The 26,947-nt window shown below is 42.7% G+C and overlaps 1 protein-coding gene and 1 non-coding gene across 2 annotated transcripts in view; both read left to right on the plus strand.

Annotated features, from left to right (window-relative positions):
* The first annotated feature begins 224 nt into the window (after window positions 1–224).
* Window positions 225–26,947, plus strand: part of LOC124788151 (NADPH--cytochrome P450 reductase) — a 211,469-nt gene continuing 184,746 nt past the window's right edge. Inside the window, exon 1 of the mRNA XM_047255298.1 lies at window positions 225–507. The gene's annotated coding sequence lies outside the window, so the exon portion shown is untranslated. The remainder of the gene's footprint in view (window positions 508–26,947) is intronic.
* On the plus strand, window positions 8,421–8,495 carry Trnal-caa. The gene has a single exon. It is a non-coding gene; the product is annotated as a tRNA-Leu (tRNA).

The following is a 26,947-nucleotide window of genomic DNA, read 5'->3' on the forward strand; positions in this document are numbered from 1 at the left end:
TTTCTTCCATTTGACGTTTACACTTACTGTGTTTCAACAACGGCATGTCCAGTGCTGTGCGAGGAGACCGCACTCGTTGAGATAGGGATGAATTTGCATAAAGCGTAAGCGTAGTTATCCGCGTGAACTTCGAACTCGGCGCTAATTTTCTTGGATGACGTAGATGCTACCGTAGTTCCTCGAGCGGCCGTGTGAGGCACTGCCGTCGAGCTCCGCCTGCAGGCCAGCTGTTGCAAGCAAAAGCAAAGTCGTTGATAGCGGAGAGGCATTTCAGTGCCGATATCTGTAGGTCGTTGGTGGTGGAAGTTGTGGAGTTGTGCGGCTTAACTAGTGCGTGTTTACGTGTGGAGGGACTGGTAGTAAATTCTTTGTTATTTCTCTCTCGCCCGTAAATTCCGGACGGTAGTGAAGTCAAACAAAAGTCAACGACGTAACATTAGCATATCAAGATTGCACTCTCCGGACGTGGGGAACATCTTTGATACTGAAGAGCAAACAACATCTTAGGTAATGTATTTGTAATAAACAGTTACGGAACGTTTAAGGGTATTGAATTGTAACAATATGTGCAAACATAACCTAACAAATTACGCTCATGTACGTTGATAGTTCTTCGAAGAGCAATCATCCTGTTCCATACATTAAGCACTTGACGTTTATTATAGCCCTGAGAAGAACAGAGTTTTTCTTCCTATGTGTATGCAAATGATAAAGTGTGACGTGTAGTAGGAAACAAGGCGATATATTTGTCAGCATAAAAGTTTTTTGACATGAATATATTAAATTCCTGTACATGTTTGTCTTAAAATTTGCAGATGCTTTGTATTATAATGTGAGCGAAAACTTGGTATCTTTATATTGTTGTACCGGTTGCGACTTAAATACGTCAACATTTGTAGCAAGAAAAGAGGTAGATCGCGAAGTTCGAAATGTAGGAAGACACCGACGTACCACTTGCTGTTGTACGCGAGAGAATTCAATCTGGCGTCAGTCCATGTTCGGTACTTTCTCCCCGTGGAGAAAGCAGGATACTAACTTATAGTTACTGTTATTCCACAGGGCTACGAAATAATATGAAAGTAAGCTGGGCTCAGAATTAAAGGCTTTCTCACGTCAATATAATTTTTTGCTACAAAAACCGAAATTTTCATAGTGAATCGTTGAATCCCTCAGTTCCCTGAAGATCGGTATACCTTTGCGCTAGCAAAGATCATTCGAGAAACAGGTAACATGTTACGTAATCGAGAGCTTGTCTAGCTACCAGCCGAACAGCGCAAATATTTTGTATTAAATTGAGAGAAGAAAATCGACTACGGCACTGTTTGAGAACATTTGTCAACAGCATAGTTCCTGGAACCCGTAGACATTGTCCCACAGAACGTGCAAATGTTTGTATGCTAAATCGTAGTTTCTCAAAGCGTCTCTTTGGCATTAGAAAAAAAAAATCACGAGGAAACATTTACTTGCTTGTTTACGAGTAATGATTACTTTTGGAACTGGCCTAGTCTCTTGCTTGTTACTTAAGTTATCCCTGGTCCCATCTTTCACTTTCCCCGCGTCATGTCTGCCCGCGTAAGATTTGCCCTTGACTTAATCTATATCTGCGTCCCGAATTTAATTTTTGCCGGAATCTATTCTGTATTAGTTTCTTAACTGTTCTTGGAAGATTATTTGTACAACAGCCAGACAGCGAGTTGATAGTGAAAGTAAGTGGATGGACTACTTTGAGTAAAGCTATTTTCGAGAAAAGCAGTTTGCCATTTTTCTTGTCGGTTTCCCCCTTCAGTTTCGGAGCACTTAGTAGAGTTGGTGTTTGCTGTGTTCAGGCAATTCCACTGGACTGCCCTCTGACAGACTTACAAATCTTCTCTAGTGACTTCGGTGGTGTCGACAGTTTTTGATACGTACATCTCACATGGGAGAAATAAGCAGTAATTAAGGATCGTTCTAATCTGCTGCTGCAAAAGTACCAAGGCTGTGTACATTGTGCTGAGATAAAATTCCGAAGGAAAGTTTTACATAATAAGCTCTAAATTGTCAAACAAAGTAGTCTGGTCTCGGCGGACTTGAACAGTTTGTATAAGCAAACAACAATCAGAGATCAATATACAACTCGAGTTACCATTCCACGGAGATATTCATTCTAATCTCATATTAACATTTGGATGCATCTATAGTCAGGATGTTCGACAATATTCGTGTATCAGACAGACTGCAAATCGGTATGTCACTGAATGTCGACCATACGGGGACCAAGCTGTTTCATACATCCCCGCTAAGAAGGCAATTGCGCGGAGATGAGCAAGGGGATACAGACGTCATTCTGTTTGATGGTGGCATTTCACCGTCATCGTTATCGTTAGTTGCTTTTTACCCGATCTGCCAAAGGCGTTTGATTGTGTGCATCGGGATACTCTAGGAAAGCTTTATAGAATTCGTGCTTTTACAAACAACGGATTTGCGCTGAGTACCGGTACAAGTAATGCTGGATGGGCAGAAAATTTTAAAAATCATGGAGGGGCGATTTTGAGTCCAGTGATACCTTTTTATACTGTATATTTGATTTATTATTCATCCAAAGTTCATCTCACAAAGACCTAGAATTTTTCATCATAATAATCAAAATACACATATAGAGTATAAAAGAATGTTTTTAGGAGGATAGGACGGGTGGTTGACCGTGCCTCTGATCAAGGAATCATCATGGGTTTTGCTTGAAATTATTTAGGAATAGCGTAGACAACCTAAATCGGATGGCTAGGCGGAGCAAACTCCATTCTTCTGCACAGCCTCATTCTTTTGGCCCCTATTGTGCAATATCATTTGATTTTCACGAGATAGCCTGTAATGTGAATGACCTACTTAACATACATCGAGCAGAGTTAGTAATTTTGCATGGTATTTAATGCCGTCAGAGAGAAATCGACAAAAGAAACTGTTAAAAATGTGTTACAAAGAATTATTAAGTAAGTCCTCGAAATTAAAAATGGACTCGCTCGCAAACAACAAATAGAATAACTCCCATACAGGTGAATCATATGAATAGGAGTCAATAAATAAGGTGCAGTGGTCCAATTTTTTTCTGTGTGCGTGTTGAAGAAGAAACAATTATACTGAAGTGCTCAAACGACTACCTTCGGCAACTTTTGTTCCTCATGTCATTGTTTTCATATTATTACTAGTCTTGAGAAAGAAACAACACCTCAACATATTTAGAATATTTCCGTTTATTATAAAATGTTTTATAACTGCCTGGGGCAACTCAAACCTTAGAAGTGTTCATGCTTAACGTGACACTTTGATGTAATTCCATTTGTCTAGCTAAGCGACACATTGAGTTGCTATGTTAGCTCTGTACATTGGAAGCTGGGTATGGGGGGACATTTCATTCACTTAATAGGAATAGCATGTTTTACCTCTCACTTACAAGGAAGTTTTGAACTGTGCAGTAGGGACAAGTCTTAAATTTTACGAAATAGCTACTGCGTCGAATACCTCTATTCTTAAAATGATTGTTGTTATCGAATTCTGATGTGCTGTGGTCAGTCAGTAAATTTGTTTCTGTTTCTATCAATCATGTCATTACTACTTTTGAGGCAGCGTGGAAGGTATTCCTTATTTATTGGGTGACTATGTACCCATTACTATCCTCTTATCTTCATAGAGTGAGTGCAAGAGAAGACAATCCTGCGCTGTAAAAAAACTACTCATTTCATTGTTACAATAGTCCGTTATGCAGAAGACACTGCTTATCCTTCCCACCCATGAGACAGAATATCAATTTCCGAATGTCTCATGAGGGACCTATGAAGTGTCTGCCCCTAAGACTATTGGGAAAAGCCCCGTAAATTAGGTGGGAATCGTGCAATATACAAAGTGCGCGTACGAAATCAGATTCAAACGTTTATGTATGTTGTGTAATTTTCAAATATTAGGTAAAGAAATAAAACTACATTCATCAGTGTGTATGAGAGAGTGATGTTATAGTTTTGGTGGGTAAGAGGAGAAGCGGAAAGCTTAACTGGAACTTCTTTGACGCTTGAAACATTTTATCGGGCCGGGACTCGAACTGTGTTTTACTACTTACAGAGCTACTAAGCACTAATGGGAACCTGTTCTAAGGCTTCATTCTGCCAGTTCGTTGTAGCTTACAGTATGAATGGCTTTCACCACTGGCAATGCTGCTTGCATTAAGAATGTCGAACTTATTTCCTCTTCCCTCCTCTCCTCGTCGTTGAACGATAAATCTTGTGTTCCGAAAAGTACTTCTGAGCAGAAGACAGGGGTACTAGTTTAAGTGAAACAGAACTTAATCCTCTTTAGGTGTTCGTTGCAAGTCGGACAGCTCTCTATTTGCGGCGGCATGCCTACACTGTGAGCAGCGTTTAGTTATGCCAGTCGTCACCAAGTGACGTCTGGTCGAGCGTTACGCCGAATCTTGTGCCTTAGCACGTGCTGGACTCGCAGCTATCAGAACGCAGAGGTCCCGCGTTCAAGGTGACACGGCGGCGCACAGTCAGGGTCATGTGCCTCTCCCTTCCAGTGGCACAGACGCATTAAGAAGCGCTTCTTCGCTGCAACACTGAGGCACAAATTGGAACACTGACAGAAAGTGAAAGTGACGCTTTGTGGTCATTCATTAGTGATAACACTGAAACATCTCAACCATCCGGTGCTTCCCATTAATGAGAAGGCCTCATCACGAAAAAAAAAGCTCGTTCACATATACAAGCAACCTTGTAAACAGCCTATGTGATAATAAATGGAAATGTCGTGTGGCTAGGGCCTCCCGTCGGGTAGACCGTTCGCCTGGTGCAGATCTTTCGATTTGACGCCACTTCGGCGACCTGCGCGTCGATGGGGATGAAATGATGATGATGAGGACAACACAACACACAGTCCCTGAGCGGAGAAAATCTCCGACCCAGCCGGGAATCGAACCCGGGCCCTTAGGATTGACAGTCTGTCACGCTGGCCACTCCGCTACCGGGGCGGACGCCTATGTGATAACGCATTCGTTCGATAAGCGATTTTTCTACTTTCGTGGCATTTCGCGATCATTAAGAACGACTGAGAGAGGCGTAGTAGTGTCCACCGAGTCGTCACATTTACCACCAACTAGACAATGTGGAATGTAAATGGCGTTAAGCTTTTGTAAGTTTATATGTTAGAGCCAGAAACTATCCTAGGATCAACATTAGACTGCCGAAACTCTGCATTTGTTGCTTAACCCACGTACAGTTGCCGAGCTCCGCCTCTGTAACATGAACGTTGACGAAAAAATGTCTGATAGCCCTTGAGACTAGGGATATGCTCGTAGTCATATGCGAGAACCGTAGTGGTGGATTGAGACGTGTGAGAGATGACAGACTCGCAGCCATAAATTCGACTCAGCTGAGCAGTAGTGAGTTGAGTTAAAGCGAAAAATAGTAGCAAGCAAGATCACTTCAGACCGGCCATGGAATTGAGCCATGTTGTGGGAGGGATGAAAGGTACTACCATACGTGGTCTGTGGTTTCCCTTGTTAGGCGAAGCTGAACGAAAATATTAAACATTATCTGCAATGTTTGCTGGCTGTTAATATTTATTTTTATTTTATATGAGCGAGGTTTCTACGGCTGCCGCCGCCTCTCGCACCCCAATCTCCATCGTTCACCGTCATTCCAGTCTCCTTCATTAAGACCTCTCGCCGCCATTGCTTCGTTGACGTCTTTCCAGCATCTCGCAGGTCTACCGCGCTTTCGTCTTTGATGTGGAGTCCATTGCCATACCCGTTTTGGCCATCTTGTGTCTGGCATACGCTGTAAGTGACAATACCAGAGTAGGCCCTTCCTTTCTATGTAGTCTAGGATTGTGCTTTTGACATTGATAACCTCTCTGATCCTATCATGTCCATTATGGTCAAGTCTGGAGTATCCACAACTCCGTCTCCAGAAATCCATCTCGACAGCCAGCAGGCGATCTTTCTGCCTCTGAGTTAGTTCCCACAACTCTGCACCATATGTTGTGATACTTTCAATCATTGTGTGGTAGATGGTATGTTTTGTTCAGCGCGTTATGTTTTTGTTCCAGAGAATACCATTTAGTTGTTTTATGGCTCGCTTGCCCTGGCCTATTTTATTGTTTACATCATCCACACTTCTACCTTTGGATGACAGTGTCACTCCCAAGCACTTAAAAATATGACACCCTTTAACAGAATCAGAACCGAGCTGTAAGTCGTTAACAGTATTTTCTCCCACTTTCAGATATTCTGTTTAAGATACGTTTATGACAAGATCCCATTTTTCATATTCGTCTTTTAATTTGCGGAGCATGTAATTTGCATCTTCCTCATCTCCAGTTACTAACACTTGGTCGTCAGCAAAACAGAGTGAACAAGATCTCGTAGTCTATAGGGACACCCATTCTTCCGCATTTCCTTTTCCATGATTTTAGTGTCTCCTCTAGGTAGATCTTAAAGAGTGTAGGGGCAGTGTGCATCCCTGGCATATTCCATTTGTCACCTTAAACTCTTGAGGTAGTTGATTTCTCACTTTAACCATTGCCGTACAACCGTGGTAGAAGAGTCTGACAGCTTTCACATAGCTCGGTGACACACCATTATCAATTAGACTTGACCATATCTTGTTCTGTGGAACTGTGTCATAAGCTTTCTGGAGGTCTACAAAGACAAGGTGGGTTGTAAGGCCCCTTGCTGTCCTTTTCTCCACTAGGTTTTTGAGGGTACATACTCCATCAGTACAGGAGCGACCAGATCTGGATCCATTTTGTTCTTCAGATTCAGTTATTTCTTCTTCTATCCTCCTTTTTAGGATACGGCCATAGACTCTCGCATTGGATGGCATCACACTAATACCACGATAGTTGCACAATTCCTCCTGTTGCCCTTCTTAAATATTGTTGCCTTTTTCCACTCCTTTGGGGCTTCGTCACCTCTAAGGCATTTATCAAAAATCACTGCCAATATCTCAGAGTTTTGACGGTGCTGCTTTAACCAGTTCTATATAAATATTTATATGTATTTATCTATATAAATATTTATTATAATTATATTAATATATTGCTGAGACTTTCGGGTGTTGCGATGGATATCGCAGAAATTTCCCCTTAGTAAGACAGACAAACTGCTTGTCGTGGTCTACTTGAAGTATGTCCCATATGTAGAAGTATTTGTACTTTGTACACGAGGTGTACCAACGTGTAGGTAGGCTTATCAATACATATGAGCTTCCCGAAGTTTCGACCGTTCAGTAACCGCAAACATACCAACAAAGTTAATCTGTCTGTCCTATGAATGTAGTTAGCTGAGGTGCTTGTGTGTAGCTTTCCCTATTTTCTGATAGAGAACTTTTGAGGCGGCGACCTATTTCAGCACTTTCACTTCACATTTCATCCTACTTCCATAGGAGACACTTCCGCTTCCGATTCTGCTTTATTTGTCGACTTTTCACCTGTACTGCGCATTGATTACATGAGTGGCTAGCGTGTGGCAATGTAGGTAACCGACCCTCTGTACCTGATCTAACATTTCATTCTTGTAGTAGTTTTTTCAATTAAGTCTACCAGGTTTTGACCAGCAGAAGTCTTTTTCGCCGAGGAACAGGAGGAACTTGCACACTCAGTAAAACGTATTTATTCCGAGGTAATTCAGCTGCTACATTCAATCTGGGTTGGGCTGTTTTAAAACTCTGAAGCAAAGTCTTATTTCTGTTGTAAGAAAAACAGTTTTTCAATAATTCGTCAAATATGTAGCAAAACTTCATCCTTCTACGACTATCTTCGACTGACGAATATCATCTGACACATTTTACAGGTCAAAGTTGAATGAACTACCTGCCCATGATTACAATATGCTCCAAGTATGCAAGTAAAACACTGGAACCAAGTGGGCCTGTTACATGGCACGGCGTCATCTAGCATACAACCACATGACTGTAGTACAGAATATCGAAGCTGCAAATAACTATTTAAAGATTTTGTTATTTCTGTTTTGCATTGTTCATTTTTACTGTTACACTTATTTTGTTTTTGATTGGGGTATTGCTTGTTACATTGTGTGCCGCATAAATTTTTTATTGCATTATTAACTTGAGTGCATAGGTGTCCGCAAGAGGATGGGTGGGGAGCAAGAGGAGCACTTGCTGCCCTCTGCCCCCCCCCCTCCCCCCCCACTTTCGAATGTGCTCCAGCACACAGTTTTAATCTGCCAGGAAGTTTCATATCAGCGCACACTCCGCTGTAGAGTCAGAATTTCATTCTAGAAATATCCCCCAGGCTGTGGCTAAGCCATGTTTCCGCAATATCCTTTCTTCCAGGAGTGCTAATTCTGCAAGTTCGCAGGAGAGCTTCTGTGAAGTTTTGAAGGTAGGAGACGAGGTACTGGCGGAATTAAGGCTGTGAGGACGGGGCGTGAGTCGTGCTTGGGTAGCTCAGTTGGTAGAGCACTTGCCCGCAAAAGGCAAAGGTCCCGAGTTCGAGTCTCGGTCCGGCACACAGTTTTAATCTGCCAGGAAGTTTCATTACAGCACGTATTTGTTTTAGTTTGTGACAGAGAAACTATTCCTCGTGACACACTCAAGAAACACTGACTTCGTGAGGATACCATGGAGAACTGCGTCTAACTTCAGAACTGATGCTATGTAGAGGTGTCAGATACAGATTTGAGGGGTGATTTTTGACTATTCTCAAACGAGTACACAAAACGATAACTTGAAGACGTAAATTGGCTTATGGCCGTACGCACACACAATATATATTTAAGTGCGTTGCAGACGGTACTTCTCATTGTCATATATTAGGATTTTTTTTAGTTTCCCTCACGGATGGAACGTTGGACAAGTAATTTACTTTCTCATTCGCTATTGAAACAGTCTGTGGGGAGCTGAAGATTATTCGTGGATTCCACCCTGAAAGCAGTTCCTTGGAATTTTCTCAACATGTTTTCCTGAGTATTTGCCTGCCAGTCGACGTTTTAACATTCCTCCGAACATCCCGTGACTCAACCCTTTAATCATTTTCTCTGTCCTTCGCATTGTAGACCGGTTGATAGCTGTTAGTGAACCTGCTGTGCATCCCACACGCTTGAGCACATTATTCCATTCCAGCATCCTCGTGGAGGGTCTAGGAAAACCACGGAAAACGTCACTCAGTGTTGTTGGACGGGAATTCAAAGTCCGCTCTTCCAGAATGCGAGTCCAGGTGTCTTGAGAAAATTCTCTCGGTACGACATAATCACATCTCGAAATGAAACTAAAGGAGTACGCCACGTAGTTCAGAATGTGTTTCCTCCAGTCTGCAACGCTGGCAGTGGTTGGGCGTCGTGCCCAGAGTACGAGGGAGGCAGCCAGTTACGCCGAGGGCAGTCAAGCGAGGTGTCGCCGCCGCGGAGGCCCGCCTGGACATCGCTGGCCGGTGGCTGCTGACCATTGGCTTCTGGCCACTGGCTAGCAGGCGTGGCAACGCTGCACACCCGAAACACGGGATGCACGCGTCTGCGGAAATATCCGCTCTGCTCGTCCGGCCGCTGCGTTGAACCCTATTGACAGCCACAGGGTGAGGCATGCGGCTCCTGGTCATGTCCGCCAGTAAGCTCACTGAACTGTACAGGACCTATGGTGTCAGTAGCCCAGCTACTAAGGCTTTGTCGTTCAATACGAATGTCCGGAACCTCATGCTACAGCAGAGCTTTATTCATGAACTAGCTGTATACCTGGCGTTGCCCGGGTGTATATTTATTCCAATGTTCCATTAGTCCATCTCCTCCTCCTCCCCCCCCCCCCCTCTGTCCGCCTCCCCCACCGCCAATCTGACCTTCTCTTCCCGCCCCGTATCTATGCTCATCTCCTCCTTCACTCTTACTGTCTGTCCATCTCCTCCTGCCCCGAATCTCTCCACGTTATCACTCTAACCCCAATAGGAGGCTGGTAGTTCTTACCCCCACAGTATTTCTTTTCTAATTGTAACTAATATGTGTGCCAAATTTGGTTAAAATTGTTCAGGCGTTTAGGATGAGCTTTTTATCCATGGCTTTGCCCGCCTACGCACATGTCAAGCGTATTTCGCGTCTTCATACATGTGCAAGTAGCTCTGTCTTTTTACGCTTTCACGACTAAAGCACTGAACTGATTTCCATAAAATTTGGTAGCGGAATAGCTTGAACGCTGAGGATTTGAAGAATATAACGCAAAATATGGAACAAAAATTGCTCATTGAAAAAGTGTTTACTATTTGACTTTTGACCTTTATCATGTTCGTGAAGATGCTTTTATTGGTTGTGTTCTACGTAATACGATTCAATGTAATGCTTACACAATCCTCTACGTGTTTAACCGATACTTTCATACTAATATCACTCAAAAGTCCGCCACGTATTAGCCGCTGAGCGTCATGTCTCTCTTAACTTCCACGATTCGGTCAAACACGTGCGAATAGGTTGTGGTCATGTCGTTAGCGTTCCTGCGTTGCCGGGCTCGATCCCTTCCCGGTCCTTTTTCTTCTCTCTCTCTCTCTCTCTCTCTCTCTCTCTCTCTCTCTCTATATATATATATATATATATATATATATATATATATATATATATATATATATATATATATAATTTCCGAACATCCCAACCGGTATCGCCTGGCCAGTAAAGCCATACGTACACTTCATCTTATTTTACTGTTTCGCGAGCGCAGCAGTGGGTAACAGCTAGAGTACAATGCTTATGTAATCATCAACGTATTTAATTCATGCCATCCACATTAAATTATAAATGCGAAAGTAGCTCTGTTACATTTTCACGACTCTACCGCTAAACCGATTCCGATTAAATTTGGCATAAGAATAGCTTGAACAGTGAGGAAGAGCTAGGTCACGTTATAAAGTTGTATCTTTTTGGGTATTATTCACCTTTTCAAATATGGTGTACGTGAGTAGGACGCAGATGACGCTGGCGCGCTGGTCGGTAACTCTTAGGTTTTGTAGATTATTCAGTGCCAGTGAAAAACCTTTGTTATTGAGAGCGTGGTTTATGATATTCATGTGCTACACCACTTGGCATTGCTGAAGAGTTCTGCTGCAGATACAACAATAAAATAGGACGGTGAGCCCGAGAACTGTATTTAAAACTAATACTGTGAGCCTTGCAAACGTAAGTGTGATTAACAGCATGGTTTCAAAACAACTCAAGCGGCGAATGTTACTCGGATCCTGTAAACCTCAGAACAATCTGATGTCTGCCGGAACTTAGATTCGGAACATCAGGTGTTTTAAGGGCTACACAGACATTAGAACAGTCACAAGCGGTCGCATTTTAGACGCTGAGGGTCAGGCGCGTCTTTTCCGAGACGCGTGAAGACCTAAAAAGAGCCATGCGGTTACATGTGGAACGTCGGGAGCCCCATGTCAGACTGCATTTATCTAGCATCTATTAACTGACTATGTTAATCATAAATTAGTCATCTAAGGGAAGGATAAAAAATGTAAAAATGTAGACGTTATAATGCATTGAAATGGAAGGAAGAAGTGGTTGGCGTTTGCTGTTCTGGTGGCAAAACCTCACATCCAGTCCCAGGCGAACCAAAGGAACTCCTGTAACTCTACTTCTGCACGAATGTAATGAAACGAGGCCTGTCTTAAATGTAATTAGAAAATATAATGCTTTCAGATTCGACATACAGCAAAGTAATACACACATTCATTATGTACCTACATGCCAGCTCTGCGTACATTTCTTATACATACGTCTCTAAACCAGTATATATGCAGACATCTCGAAAAATTACTTGCTTGCTTACTCACTGTAAGTTATAACAAAACCACTGATATGCGAGCGAAGCAAAAGGCAACAGCCGGCATTTAATATATTTCAACGCATTTGTGCACATGTTTCACCTGTATCTGACGCAGCTCGAACTTATGACTTCGTATCTGCTGAACTATATGCTGTACAGTGATACAATTTTGCAGGTACATCTAGTGGTATATCTGCCTAATGTCTGCAAAATGTGTTGTGAATAGACTTAAAAATACAGAAGTAGTACGTTAAAAGATCGTTCACGGTGCGACAGTTTTCACGCATCTCACTATTTGACATCATATCTCCTGAATTGTGTGTGTCGTACAATGATACATTTTTGGAGGTACATTCAGCAACATACGTAGATACTGTTTGTGAAACGTGTTGCGAATAAAGTTCGTAGTAAAGAAGCAATAAATTAAATCGTCATGCTTTCTTGCGTCAGTTTTATTGCATGTACAGCGAAAATTTAATCAGCCTTAAACGTTTTTCCTTTCATTTTGTTGGGGTCGTCAGCGAGAAAAAGTTTCGTAAGTGTTTGAAATTGTGTGTAAAGTTTGTTGAGATCTCTTAGTGCTCTCATTCTCAAATACTGGATGACAGAAGTATAGTCACTTGCGCGTCCTGGGCTATGCTGCTTTTTCACCCTCACCCCTTTGATAAATGATTCGTTCCCCCCCCCCCCCCCCCCCCCCCCCCTCCCCATCACGCGGTTTTTGAGAAAGTCAGCAGTGAAGTTGTTTCTGTTTTGTGTTTCGAAAATGGAACAGCAGTCTTTTCAGCAACGTTATGCCATCAAGTTTTGTGTTAAACTCGGGGAATCCGCGAGTGTAACTTTTGAAAAGTTTAAATAGGTGTATGGCGCAAATTCGTTATCGAGAGCACAAGTTTTTCGCTGGTACAAATGTTTTGAAAGGCTTTGAACACGATGAAAATGAACCCCTCGCTCAGGGAGACCTTTGACTTGAAAACCGACGAAAACGTTGAACTCGTGCGTGCTCTTGTGGCATCAAGGCGACGCTTAACAATAAGGGTGATGTACTTAAAAGGCTCAGGAAAAGGGTGAATCGGGTGAGACGGGATATTGCAGGCAAGTGGGTGCTGCATCATGACAACGCCCCGTGTCACGTGGCCACTTCCGTCACGTAATTTTCGACCTCAAAAGATATTCCTGTTGTTCCACAGCCCCTCTAGTCACCTGACCTGAGTCCTTGTGACTTTTTCTTTCCCCGAAATTGAAAATGTCTGAAAAGGACTTCATTTTGGGACTCTGGAGAACAGTCAAGCGAATGTAACAAACATGTTAAAAGCCCTACCGACTGAAGCATTTCAGCGCTGCTTCCAAGACTGGGAACGACGACTCCGCCAGTGAGTAGCTGCCGAACGGAACTACTTTTAAAGAAACAATATTTTGTTTGAAAAAATAAAAACTTAGGCAGATAAAAAATGTCTCATTACTTTTCACACACACCTCGTATAGGACGATGCAGAAATAGATGACTAGATCGTATTAAGGAAGGTCTGAGGACTCGAAGAGAAAACTGGGAAACAATATCAACAGCAGTGTGTCAAGATAGAGCAAATGGAGGCAAATTGTCCATAAACACCCTTCCGTGCTCGCTGTAAGGATACGTAGATAGCCGGCCGGAGTGACCGTGCGGTTCTAGGCGCTACAGTCTGGAACCGCGTGACCGCTACGGTCGCAGGTTCGAATCCTGCCTCGGGCATGGATGTGTGTGATGTCTTTAGGTTAGTTAGGTTTAAGTGGTTCTAAGTTCTAGGGGACTTATGACCACAGCAGTTAAGTCCCATAGTGCTCAGAGCCATTTGAACCATTTGATACGTAGATGATTGTGACTGCTTCCAGTAATCATACATTTATAGGAAGCTCTTCTGTTTACGCGCAGTACGTTAAATTGTTTTTGTTAAGGGTCACGAAATGATACAGGCCATGATGGCTGTTTTCGGCCATTAAAAAGCATCATGCGATCTCAATTGTTTGGTGACTATACGGCATATACAGCATGTCAGTTGTAAATTAGAGCGGCGATTGTAACGTGTTGCAGTGTAGCCAACCAATCGGGATCTCAGGATGGCCTCTAATGCCCGAAACCAGCCACTTAAATCATTTAGCTGCTGTGATTTAAATAAATACACTAGATTTTGAAATAAAAGTACGTCATTACCTTCTCAATTGTCAACGGCATCAAAAAAATGAAATCCATCCAGTTGTATGTGACGTAAAGCTCACCTGGCTGCTTTAATGGCATTTAATTGGCAGGGAGCAGAATACGTAAGTTATCTGTACACTTAATTAGACACCAAGACGCTCTTTTCCTATTTACTGTAATAGTTATTCGACAGAATTTCTACAAATCTGTGAGTTATCAACATTGACATTGTTCTGACAAAAGCCACCACCATTAACGTCTGTTGTTATTATTATTATTATTATTATTATTATTATTATTATTATTATTATTATTATTTCATGAAGTAACACAAGGGTGTACAGACCAGGATCGGTGTGCCAATCGGGCAAAATCGTCGTGAGTATTGAGACAAACATCTCACCGACGCACCGGCTTGAGGATGCCTTTTTGGTTAAACACGTGCCCTCCTGCGTAAATAATTCCGTTAACTGCCAGCTGCACATCCTCGTGCGATAGGAATCGTCGACCCTTCAAGACCCTTTTTTTAAGGGACCGAAAGCATGGTATTCGCATGTGGAGAGATGAGGACAAAAGGGCGGGTGCTCGAGTGTCTTCCACTTAAGTTTGCCTAACTTCTGCGTTACGACATTTGCGATTTTGGTGCGTCTTGAGTCGAATCGCGACCAACACTTAACCTGGCTCACCATTCCAAAATGGTGGCTTTCGACAGACATGAAGCTCCGTAAACATTCATCGTTCTCCGATGGATGGCTGTACTTCATGTTTTCCACATTTACCGCACGCAAGTCGGACAGACAGGAATGGCACACTGATCTCTTGCCCGTATGTCTCTGCTTATATACCCGCATCGGAGTTGCTCTACATTGCGTATACGCCGCAGCAACGCCCTCGAACGCAAACCTTTTGATTGCCGCCCCCCACCCCCTCTGCACTCACGTCCTTTACGAAATATGAAATGGATATAGTGGAATATTTTCGCAGCGTGTACAGATTTCCAGTGACAGTTTTTTTTACAGGGGGCTGCTGAAATACGATCTGCTTTCGTCTACCATCAAGCCTCATTTAAGTTCCTTCACAATTTCCAAAAAAACTCATGTTGTTTAAAGGAGGGAAGCAGCACACTTCGGAATTACTTTGACGTCGTTCGTACCTCTCTGAGTTTCTATATTACCTCCCCCGCCTCCTCTACTTTTTCTCTACGTTCTTGTCTGAGAATGTAGCGGAAGCTGGAAGCCCAAACTAGAAGAGAGACGAAATACTTCTGAATCATTACGTCAGCATATGGCATTTGAAGCATGGTGTAGCAAACAATTTTCAATCGTGAAACAAGTGATAATGATACTTGTCTATACACTGGTGGTAAAAATGGCTCTGAGCACTATGGGACTTAACTTCTGAGGTCATCAGTCCCCTAGAACTCAGAACTACTTAAACCTAACTAACCTAAGGACATCACACACATCCATGCCCGAGGCAGGATTCGAACCTGCGACCGTAGCGGTCGCGCGTTTCCAGACTGCATCGCCTAGAACGGCTCGGCCACTCCGGCCGGCCACTGGTGGTAAAAAAAATGCAGCACCAAGGAGTAGGTATGCGACACAATCGAAAGTTTGTAGGCGTGTTTTTACATCTGAAGTTGTCTATTCAAATGTCGCGCCAGTTGCGTGAGAGTGGCGCTCGTAGCACCACAGTCAGGATGCAAATCAGATTTGCTTTATGTACACGCTGTAACGGCCGTCAGCGTTAATTACCTTTGGGATCGGACGTGGTGATTTTAGTCAAGAATGCCTTTAAGGAGACGAAAACGGCAGTAACAACACATCATCGAGTTTGGTCGAGGTCATATAATAGGGCTACTGTACCTGATTGCTGGCAGCGGTGATTACGGGAATGTATTGTCGCCAGAAGACCGGGCTCCGGATGGCCAGTTGGCATTGGCAAGAGGGAAAGGAAAACGATCGTGTTGGGAGGATTGTTCTGGCTCATCGTGCTGCATCTGCAGCAGCAATTTGAGCAGCAGCTGGCACCACAGAGACACAAAGAACTGTTAAAAGTCGGTTACTTAAAGGCCAGCTTTGAGCCAGACGCCCTGTAACGTGCATTCCACAGGCCTCAAACCGCCTCCATTTGCGACTTCAGTGGTGTCAAGCAAGAGCTCATTGGAGGGCAGGCTGGTGGTCTGTTGTTTCTGGTAAAAACTGGTTCCGCCTCAGTGCCAGTGAAGGCGTTGAGTTGGTTAGGAGGAAGCCAATTCAGGGCCTGCGACAAACCTGTCTCTGTGGTAGTCACATTCAACCTACAGCTGGAGTAATGGTCTGGGGTGCGATTTCGTATGACAGTAGGAATACTCTCGTGGTTATCCCACGCACCTCGACTGCAAAATTGTCGTCCGTCGGGTGATTCGACCTGCTGTGCTGCCACTCACGAACAGCATTCGAGGGGGTGTTTTTCAACAGAATAACGCTCGCCCACATTCCGCCGTTGTAACCCAACATGCTCTACAGTGTGTCGACATGTTGCCTTGGCTTGCTCGATCACCAGATCTGTCTCCAGTCGAGCACATATGGGACATCATCGGACAACACCAGCGTCATCCATAACCAGCATTAACCGTCCCCGCATTGACCGAGCAAGTGCAACAGGCAAGGAACTCGACCAACGAACTGACGTCCGGCACTTGTACAACACAATTCATTCATGTCTGGATGCTTTCATTCAATATTTTGCCGGTTATACAGGTTATTAATTTACCATTTAATTTATCCGTTAAACTTTGGTTACACGATAAATCAGTCAAATCTAAAGGCCATAATTCAACTAAATACCTAGGAATTTCAATTACGAACAACTTAAATGGGAAGGAACATACAGAAAATGTTTTGGTGAAGGCTAACGGAAGACTGCATTTTATTGGTAGGACATTTAGAAAAGGTAACAGATCTACTAAGAGGTTGCCTATACTACGCTTCTCCGTCCTCTTTTTAGAATATTGCTGCGCGTGTGGGATCCTTACCAGATAGGACTGCCGGAGTGCATCCAAAAAGTTCAAAGAGGGCAGCACGTTTTACATTATCTCGAAATAGGGGAGAAATTGTCACTGAAATGATACAGGACTTGGGGTGGTCATCGTCAAAACATATGCGTGTTGCGTTGCGACGGTATCTTCTCACGAAATTCCAATCAGCAACTTTCTTCTGCGAATGCGAAAATATTTTGCTGACGCCGACCTACATAGGAAGAAACGATCACCATGATAAAATAAGGAAAATCAGAGGTCGTACGGAAAGATACAGGTGTTCGTTCTCTCCGCGCGCTATACGAGATTGGAATAATGGAGAATAGTGAAGGTGCTTCGATGAACCCTCTGCCAGGCACTTAAATGTGATTCGGAAAGTATCCCATGTGAATGTAGATGTATCAGCATTTCAAAATTGCAGTTGCTAATCTCACGCTTACATGAACCTGTGATATTGCAATATTACCCACTTTCATGGTACCTAGAGAAATGTATTCTCGAAATTTCATTACTCGACGCTAATTATTCGGTGGTGATGCGGTTTTTTTCCTCGATAGTGTATGTTTTCCGAGTCAGTGAATGACGATGAGGATGACCTTATCTTGTAGTGCAAAAATGAACTTCCGCTTCGACGATTCCACGTCAACGTGCGAAATGGCTCGAGGTAATTGTCTCTTGTATCACTGAGTTTCTAATTAATGCCTACACTTGAGAGATAGACTAACAGTTCGTTTTTGGCCAGTTCGTTTCCTACACTTCCGAAGTAACGAAGTAGCGCTATTACGCTACGGGAAACAATAGTCGCATCCTCATTATGTTGGAATCGCTTGCATATTCATTGTACGTACGCGGACTTTTAAATCGTTAGTCTATTGTTACGGCGAGCTAAACAAGCGCCGGAAACGAGCGTGTCCCTGCCACGTTGACGTTAGTACCAGTTGTGAGTTAAAGCGCTGCATCACTCCACGCAGCCAGCGTGGCACATCAAGGTCATCGTCATTCGGGTCTGTAACTCGACTGCTCATACTGTATTATGCTCTTGTGCGCACCCAAATAACTGTACGGAAGACGGAAAACTTTGAAATTAAGAGGCTTGTAGCTCATTCGAGCCACCTGTAAAAATGGCACGCAGGAAGATTCGCACGCGCGACCACATGGTTGCATGTTGAAAATTACATTATGAAACTACAGAAACTTTACGAAACATTTCGGTGCTATGGTCACCACCATACAGATTATCAGACTGAAGAATAGGGTTTCTTTGAAAAGGAGACGCCCCTTTCGCATTTCCTTCGCTGTCCTAACCCAGTCAACGCTTGTGCTCGGGCTCTAATGACGACGCCCTCAGTGGTACAGTAAACCGTAATAAGTAGAGCCCGGAATGTCAGGCACTGTCAGATCGTGAAACATGCATGCGTTCATGCAGTACCATTATCATTAAACATGTAAAATGGCGAAGCAAAACAATAAGAACATGCGGCATCAAAATTCATTTCAGTATTTGTTAATATTTTCTTCTAAAACAGTACGCAACTAATTTCTCCAGACTTTCTTCACTTAGGCTCAGCCGTGTATCAGGCAGATATTTTCGCACACAGAAAATGACCTTTCTAAGTCACTAGTCGTAACACGTGAGTTCTTTAGTGAAGAAATTTCAGACAATCCGATCAAGTTGAAAGTCTTCTATATTTTAGCCAGAAAATAGTTGTTTTCGGCTTCATAAACTCAGAATCGGGATTTGATCCGATTCTTTTCTTATCTTTTGCTGCAACAATCCCTTCTCCGTAGGATGACCACATAGATTTCTCAACCTCTTCAGTAATGGAGATATGCCACCAACCTGTGGCTTTCAACTGTGCGCAAAATTTTATTTTATGTAAATTAGGTCTCGCTTCAAATGTGCTTTTCTTGACTGCCACTTCTTCGTGTTTAATGGTTCAAATGTCTCTGAGCACTATGGGACTTAACTGCTGAGGTCATCAATCCCCTAGAACTTGGGACTACTTAAACCTAACTAACCTAAGGACATCACACACATCCATACCCGAGGCAGGATTCGAACCTGCGACCGTAGCGGTCGCGCGGTTCCAGACTGTAGCGCCTAGAACCGCTCGGCCACAACGGCCGGCCGTGTTTAATGCAATCCGCACTAATGGTTTCGAAAAGGTCTACGACCCCCCCCCCCCCCCCCAAATCACCCCCAGAGAAAGATGCAGAGGCCGACGGACTTCATTTAACGAGAGCAGCGGCGTTTGCGTAGTAGAGTTGACAGCACTAAGCAACATTGCGTGAAATAACCTCAGAAACAGATGTCGGACGTACGACGAACGTATGTGTAAGAACAGTGCGTCGAAATTTGGCGTTAATGGGCTGTGGCAGCGATGCGAATGCCTTTGCTGAAAGCACGACATCGTCTGCAGCCCCTTTTGGGCTCGTGACCATATTGGTTGGGCTCTAGACGACTGGAAAACCGTATCCAGGTCAGATGAGTACCGATTTCAGTTGGTAAGAGGTGAGATCAGGGTTAGTGTGTGGCGCAAACCACACGGAGCCATGGACGTAAGTTGCCAACAAGGCACTGTGCAAACGGATGGTGGCTCCATAATGGTGAGGCCTGTGTTTACATGGAATGTATTGTGTCCTCTGGTCCAACTGAACCGATAAGACTGGAAATGGTTATGTTCAGCTACGTGAAGGCCAGTTGCAACCATTCATAGACATCATGTTCCCAAACAACGATGGAATTTTTATGCACGATAAAGCGCCATGCCGGAGCGCAGTTATTGAGTTTTGGTTTTGAAGAACATTCTGGACAGTTCGAGCGGATGGTTTGACCACTCAGATCGCCCGACATGAATCCCATCGAATATTTATAGGCCATAATCGGGAAGTAAGTTCGTGTACAAAATCGTGCACTGGCAATACTTTCGCAATTATGGATGGCTATAGAGGCAGCTTGGTACAATATTTCTGTAAGGAACTTCGAACTAATTATTTTGCCCATGACTCGCCCAGTTGCTGCACTACGCCGGGCAAAGAGGGATCGGACACTATATTAGAAGGTATCCCATGACTTTCGTCATTTCATTGTAGGTTAGGATATAATATTTTAATTCCTCACCGGCCTTCATCATATGCAGGCAGCATCACTGAACAATAGGACCGTGCTTTATTTAAATTTACTGGTATGTGAAGTAGATTGACTTTTATCTACGTCTACTGAGCCGAATGAGGGCGCTTGAGCTCACTACGAAGTGCAACAAAATTCGCAAAATTACTCATTTTCTGTACTTTCGTCGTAATTTTCGTCCGTAATTCATACGGAAAAAAACCACCAATAAAAGGTGCTGGTATTAAACTGATTGCATTATATTACTGAGGCGAGAAAAATAATGTAATACGCATTATAAATGTCTAAATTCATGCCGTTATGTCGATGAAATCTTCGAAATACGGATTTACTCCCCAAATGACCAAAAATGTAATCATCCATGCAACGATTCGGGCTTTGTTAAAAACCTTTCTTTTTATCGTGGTGTCACCAATAATTGTTCAGTTAAAATTTTGTTGAATGCTTGCTTTTACGTTCAGACGCAACGTAAGAGGTTAGGTGTAGGATGCGTCAAGGGTATTAAGTGGTCCATCACACAGATATGGGCTGGACAATAGAATGCAAGCACCGAAGTGCAGATAGCGTATCACTGTGGCCATTGGCCACGGTCAGGTGGCGATAAGTGCTGATAACGAGGACCGTATCGTGCATTTACTGAACTAACATTTCAGCGTTCCGGGGATCAACACTCCCATCTGCGAGCTTAAACGTGGGAAAATTAAGCGCTGCATGGAATGTTTTTGAAAGGACAGTGTCACAATACTGATGGAAGTGACAAAACTATAAAAAAAAAGCTGTAATATCTGGCCAGCTGGAAACATTTTAACATGAAACATGTGTCGTGCCTTCCATTTCCGGAAATGCAGAGAGATAAAAAGAATTTTGTAGAACTATCCAACTTGAACTATGCAACAACTGTTTTAATTCGTAAGAAAAATAGGAAAAAAAACAAAGTATCGACACATCAGCCTCTACTCCATAGGGCAGTAGATACCCACTAAGAATCACCCATAGCCTAATGTTCAGAGAGAGGTTGGATTTAATCCACCAAGGGAAAGAGATGGTCATAGAAGAGTATACAGCGCTATCGACCATTTGCAAGCCTGAAACGAAATTACGGAACGGTGTTGCGAGTATTTATTACCACTTTGGCTTGGTATTCATAGATTTTGAGAAAACCTGAGGCTCAAATTACAATAAAATCTGTACCGACGACTCTTAAGAACCAAGAAATTCATTCCTTTAGCGTTAATATTCTGAAGACAGTATACATCATCTCATTTCAGCAAGATTGTGGGAAATTCCGGATGGATAAAGAGATTCCTTATTATAATTTTTTCCAGCTACCGTAGAGCAAGTGTGTAGATTCATAAAATGAAATAAACGAAGGAAAAAAGTGTGTTAATGGATCACATATGTATATCTTTCATTCTTCTGATGACTATTATGCATTTGGCTCCATAGTGTGGATGAAATTCAACGATAGACGAAAGGATTTATTAGAATTAATTTTAAAGAGATCAGAAAATCAATTGCAGTAAGACTAAAATAATATGCAATCAGCTGTCGATAAAAACAAATTGCCAATGATGTAGTAGAGCCAGACAACTGTTTTTACCACGATTTCTTTACGTTGTTTTCTTGTCTGCCTGCTCGGTAAAAATTTTGCAATTGATTTTAAACTAACTTGCAGTCAGTTAGTCTTTAAATTTTAAACATAGCTTAGCACGGGATGATGATGCATTATTAACTTGCTTTCTCGTGTATTATGTGGCGGTGAGTACCGTTTACCACTGTCGAATCTGTCTCGTTTTTAACTTCACGGCCTTTCCGCGAGATATGCCTTGGATGAAGCACTGTGTTGGTTGAGTCAGATGACGAGAATTTGAGAAGTAAACAAGAAATTCACCGCATGTCTCCATTGTAATCTCATGTCTGAATTCGACTGAAAAATTTGGCACACGCAAGACTAAGTAAAAGTAACTGTAAATGCACCTGATGATGGCAGCATGCTGCCGAAACGCGTCTTGCTAATAAATACCATATAAAATTGAGTTAACAATACTTGAAAATGAGTGAGATTATGGGTTGTGAGAATTACTCAATGACTTATAAGTAAACAACAGAATTCTGCCAGTTTGTGTTGGCGACAATAAGAGATCTGTTTTACTCCTAACTTTGCAATAAATGCTAAATATTCTTGGCGTGTGTCGTTCGACAACCCACTTTGGTGTGAGAATGCTATAAAATGCCACTAGATTACAATATTGTTAACAAACTTGTGTAATGCAAATGAAATGGCCAATCACCATGGTCAGGGCCAACTGAAGCAGAGCGTTGAAACATCATTGACTCGCAAGTCGCCGAAGTGGCGTCAACTCAAAAGGACTTGCAATACGGCGGCCGAACTCCCCCGAATGGGGCCTCCCGGCCAACAATGCCATACGATCATTTCCATTTTTGTTACGGATGAATGTGAAAAAAGGATGAAACTCTCTCTCTCTCTCTCTCTCTCTCTCTCTCACACACACACACACACACACACACACACCCTGCTCCTGCCGAATAGGGAAAAATAAAAATAAAGAGAAAGCCTGCCGAGTGTCTGACCAAATTTGTGATTGGATTCAGAACTCCATTGCAGATAGAACTGAACACGGCGCTCTCAACGGAACAAATTCGGCTAATGTAATTTCAGGAGTATCTCTAGGAGCTGTGACAGGACAGTTACTGTATACGGTATGTAGATATAAATGACCTAGTGTACGAGTAGGGAACAGGCGGCCCCGGGATGTACCGTCTCCTGATCTGTTTGTCAGGCCAGCGCAAGAAATTCATGGGAAGGAGATACAGGGTTGAATGGCTCTGAGCACTATGCGACTTAACTTCTGAGGTCATCCGTCGCCTAGAACTTAGAACTAATTAAACCTAACTAACCTAAGGACACCACACACATCCATGCCCAAGGCAGGATTCGAACCCGCGACCGTAGCGGTCGCTCGGCTCCAGACTGTAGCGCCTAGAACCGCACGGAGACTCCGGCCGGAGATACAGGGGTTCACATTGTACTTCGCCCGTGACACAGTTCCGGATGTTCATCATTCTGTTGTTCCTAGTCATCCGAACTATTATTCGACAAATATTTAAAAAATGCATGCCAACACTGTTTGTGGATATTGACCTCTCTGTGGCCAAAAATCGCGAAGATACTTCTAATCACTTGTGGACTGGGACCGCCTGTCGTATTGTATTTTATTTTTCTATTCTTTCTCATATCAACGTTAGTAAATAATTCTTGTCCATTGTGGACGTATTAGAACGCTGCAGTTCTTGAAACTGAAGATAATTTATAGTGAATAAGCAACAAATATTTGCTTTTATAGGCGTTTATTATTCCGTGATGAATCGTCAAGATGCCTGGCATCCTTTTTTCAGATGTTTACATTTATATACTCGTCGTGAACATTGTTCCTTTACTTACGATGTTCTACAATAGCTGTCTTAAAAATTTCCGTTGCCATAGTAAAGAAACAATGTTTTAAAGATATTAAATGTAAACATCTGAAGATGAGATGAACATAATACGAATGTACCATCAGAAACGCGTGTTTTGAGAACCAATTAGTTGTCGTGTGGTATCGGGAAATGGGTGCAGTTCGTATCGGTACGTTACTCCATAGGCATCAATGTCGCGAGCGCTACGGTTTTGACCTTAGGAACGCTGTTGCCACGTCACGCAACGAGCCTGCCTGCGGGCTTATGTACTTGTATGTGAATCAGGCGTGCGGTTCACCACAGGTTGCCGATGCCTTATCTAGTGGATAACGTGGAAAGCTTCACATCGTTCTTCGCAGACAATGTGGTTGTCTATAAGAAGGTGACAACGCCAGAAGATGACAGCAAACTGCAGGATGTTCAGCAAAGAACTGACCATTGATGGAGGGACTTCCAGGTGACCCCGAGAGAAAATAAATGTTACGTATCGCGAATGAAGTGGCGAAGAAATAGTCTACTGTACACGACTACACTATAGGTGACAAATCACTGGAAACAGTAATTACCACGAAATACCTAGAAATAGCCATTCGGATCGACCTAAATGGGAATGGCTACATAAAAAGGTAGTAGGAAAAGCATATGCCAGGCTAAGACTCTTACCAAGAATCTTAAGGAAATGTGATTCATCCATCAAAGAAGTTGTTGTTGTTGTTGTTGTGGTCTTCAGTCCTGAGACTGGTTTGATGCAGCTCTCCATGCTACTCTATCCTGTGCAAGCCTTTTCATCTCCCAGTACCTACTGCAACCTACATCCTTCTGAATCTGCTTAGTGTATTCATCTCTTGGTCTCCCTCTAAGATTTTTACCCTCCACGCTGCCCTCCAATACTAAGTTGGTGATCCCTTGATGCCTCAGAACATGTCCTACCAACCGATCCCTTCTTCTGGTCAAGTTGTGCCACAAACTTCTCTTCTCCCCAATCCTATTCAATACTTCCTCATTAGTTATGTGATCTACCCATCTAATCTTCAGCATTCTTCTGTAGCACCACATTTCAAAAGCTTCTATTCTCTTCTTGTCCAAACTATTTATCGTCCATGTTTCACTTCCATACATGGCTACACGCCATACGAATACTTTCAGAAATGACTTCCTGACACTTAAATCAATACTGGATGTTAACAAATTCCTCTTCTTCAGAAACGCTTTCCTTGCCATTACCAGCCTACATTTTATTTCCTCTCTACTTCGACCATCATCAGTTATTTTGCTCCCCAAATAGCAAAACTCCTTTACTACTTTAAGTGCCTCATTTCCTAATCTAATTCCCTCAGCATCACCCAACTTAATAAGACTACATTCCATTATCCTTGTTTTGCTTTTGTTGATGTTTATCTTATATCCTCCTTTCAAGACACTATCCATTCCATTCAACTGCTCTTCAAAGTCCTTTGCTGTCTCTGACAGAATTACAATGTCATTGGCGAACCTCAAAGTTTTTATTTCTTCTCCATGGATTTTAATACCTACTCCGAATTTTTCTTTTGTTTCCTTCACTGCTTGCTCAATGTACAGATTGAACAACATCGGAGAGAGGCTACAGCCCTGTCTTACTCCATTCCCAACCACTGCTTCCCTTTCATGTCCCTCGACTCTTATAACTGCCATCTGGTTTCTGTACAAATTGTAAATAGCCTTTCGCTCCCTGTATTTTACCCCTGCCACCTTCAGAATTTGAAAGAGAGTATTCCAGTCAACATTGTCAAAAGCTTTCAATAAGTCTGCAAATGCTAGAAACGTAGGTTTGCCTTTCCTTAATCTTTGTTCTAAGATAAGTCGTAAGGTCAGTATTGCCTCACGTGTTCCAGTGTTTCTACGGAATCCAAACTGATCTTCCCCGAGGTTGGCTTCTACTAGTTTTTCCATTCGTCTGTAAAGAATTCGTGTTAGTATTTTGCAGCTGTGACTTATTAAGCTGATAGTTCGGTAATTTTCACATCTGTCAACACCTGCTTTCTTTGGGATTGGAATTATTATGTTCTTCTTGAAGTCTGAGGGTATTTCCCCTGTTTCATACATCTTGCTCACCAGATGGTAGAGTTTTGTCAGGACTGGCTCTCCCGAGGCCGTCAGTAGTTCCAATGGAATGTTGTCAACTCCGGGGGCCTTGTTTCGACTCAGAGGTCTTTCAGTGCTCTGTCAAACTCTTCACGCAGTATCATATCTCCCATTTCATCTTCATCTACATCCTCTTCCATTTCCATAATATTGTCCTCAAGTACATCGCCCTTGTAGAGACCCTCTATATACTCCTTCCACTTTTCTGCTTTCCCTTCTTTGCTTAGAACTGGGTTTCCATCTGAGCTCTTGATATTCATGCAAGTGGTTCTCTTTTCTCCAAAGGTCTCTTTAATTTTCCTGTAGGCAGTATCTATCTTACCCCTAGTGAGATAGGCCTCTACACCCTTACATTTGTCCTCTAGCCATCCCTGCTTAGCCATTTTGCACTTATTGTCGATCTCATTTTTGAAACGTTCGTATTCCTTTTTGCCTGCTTCATTTACTGCATTTTTATATTTTCTCCTTTCATCAATTAAATTCAATATTTCTTCTGTTACCCAAGGATTTCTACTAGCCCTCGTCTTTTTACCTACTTGATCCTCTGCTACCTTCGCTACTTCGTCCCTCAAAGCTACCCATTCTTCTTCTACTGTATTTCTTTCCCCCATTCCTGTCAATTGTTCCCTTATGCTCTCCCTGAAACTCTGTACAACCTCTGGTTCTTTCAGTTTATCCAGGTCTCATCTCCTTAAATTCCCACCTTTTTGCAGTTTCTTCAGTTTTAACCTACAGGTCATAACCAATAGATTGTGGTCAGAGTCCACATCTGCCCCTGGAAATGTCTTACAATTTAAAACCTGGTTCCTAAATCTCTGTCTTACCATTATATAATCTATCTGATACCTTTTAGTATCTCCAGGGTTCTTCCATGTATACAACCTTCTTTCATGATTCTTAAACAAAGTGTTAGTTATGATTATGTTGTGCTCTGTGCAAAATTCTACCAGGCGGCTTCCTCTTTCATTTCTTAGCCCCAATCCATATTCACCTACTATGTTTCCTTCTCTCCCTTTTCCTACACTCGAATTCCAGTCACCCATGACTATTAAATTTTCGTCTCCCTTCACAATCTGAATGATTTCTTTTATTTCATCATACATTTCTTCAATTTCTTCATCATCTGCAGAGCTAGTTGGCATATAAGCTTGTACTACTGTAGTAGGTGTGGGCTTCGTATCTATCTTGGCCACAATAATGCGTTCACTATGCTGTTTGTAGTAGCTTACCCGCATTCCTATTTT

This window comes from Schistocerca piceifrons, chromosome 3 (assembly GCF_021461385.2).
Source record: "Schistocerca piceifrons isolate TAMUIC-IGC-003096 chromosome 3, iqSchPice1.1, whole genome shotgun sequence".
NCBI classification, from domain to species: Eukaryota; Metazoa; Arthropoda; class Insecta; order Orthoptera; family Acrididae; genus Schistocerca; species Schistocerca piceifrons.